Source organism: Octodon degus, unplaced genomic scaffold (genome assembly GCF_000260255.1).
Source record: "Octodon degus isolate 3935 unplaced genomic scaffold, OctDeg1.0 scaffold00001, whole genome shotgun sequence".
Taxonomy (NCBI): Eukaryota; Metazoa; Chordata; class Mammalia; order Rodentia; family Octodontidae; genus Octodon; species Octodon degus.
This window is the reverse complement of record NW_004524577.1, coordinates 36,520,974-36,522,352: the sequence shown is the minus strand read 5'-3', so window position 1 is coordinate 36,522,352 and position 1,379 is coordinate 36,520,974. Positions and strand designations below refer to the sequence as shown.

Below are 1,379 nucleotides of genomic sequence, written 5' to 3'. Positions count from 1 at the left end.
GCTTTTCCACCAACTCGTGGAGCAGAAACTCTCCCAGGCTTTCCAGTCTTCTGCTCAGGTGCTGCCTTCGCGGGAGCCTCAGCAGCAGCCATCGCGGTCTTCTTAGATGCTGGCTTAGCCTTTTTTGCTTCCTGGGCAGCCCTGATAGCTTGTTCTCTTTGGGCCTTTCTAACTTCTGGTTTCTGATTCCTCTTGGCCCTTATGTCAGCAAGAGATGCACCAGTGATGGCCCTCTGAAATTTGACTGCTTGTCGCGTTCTTTTCTTTTGAATTCCTTCCAACTGTCCCTTTTTGCGCTTTCCTCTGTAGAGGACAGTCCAGTTTATTTGCCGAGGATTTCTTTTGGAAAGGAAAGCAGTCTCGCATCTTGCATTCAGAAACTGGAAGACCTTCCCGTTGGCCCTGGCGTAGCGCCTCCTGTGTCCCGGGTAGATCTTGCACCCCCTGAAGCTGCACAGCTCGACCTTCATGGTGGCAGCCGGCAGTCAAGGCAGAAGATCCCGTCTTTCCTCCCTATCAGTGTTTTCCACCAGAGCGGTCCATTTTCTAGAACTGATGACTGTGCTGACACCCAGAATCCGTAGTTCCCGGCAAGGTTCCCTCTTGCTGTTTTTCACTTTATGGGCTTGAACAGGAATCAGAAATCATCAGGAATACATCACCATAGTATCACACAGACTATTGTCACTGCCCTAAAAATTCACCTGCATTCCACCGATTTGTGGATCATTTGAGCTCCACGCAGCCCAACCTCTTAAAATCACAGATTTTTTTATCGTTTTGTTTTCCCCTTTTCTGAATCTTACATAGTCAGAAGCCAGGCAGTTTTTACAGACTGACTTCTTTCACATAGCAGCAAGGGTTTAAGTTTCCTCTGTCTTTTAATGGTTTAATAGTTTCTTTCTTTTAGCACTGAATAATAGTCTATTGTCTGAAATACCACAGTTCATCCATCTACCTAAACAAGGACATCTTGATTGCTACCAAGTTTGGGCAATTTTTATTTTTTAATTGTATTTATTTGTATTTAACTAATTTATTCTTTGTTGGTTTTTGAGGCAAGGTCTTGCTTTGTAGTTCAGCCTTGAACTATGTAGGCTGGCTTTAAACCCACTATGAGCCGAGGCTGGCCGCAAACTCACGGTGATCCTCCTGCCTCAACCTCCTGAGGGCTGGGATGGTAGGTGCGTGCTGCCATGCCTGGCTTTTGGCAGTGTTGAATAAAACCACCGCAAACATCTGTACGCAGATTCCTGCATGCACGTAAGATCTCACTTCCTTTGGCTAGGATGTTTTCTTTGGTAAGACATCATCAAACTGTCTTCCAAAGTCACTATGCTGGCTTACAATTCTTTGACTTCTCTAATTTTTACCATTTA

The 1,379-nt window shown here is 45.3% G+C and overlaps 1 pseudogene; it reads right to left on the bottom strand.

The window, feature by feature from the left end:
• LOC101589178 overlaps positions 1-484 on the bottom strand; it is a 24,791-nt pseudogene extending 24,307 nt beyond the window's left edge.
• Positions 485-1,379: the final 895 nt, after the last annotated feature.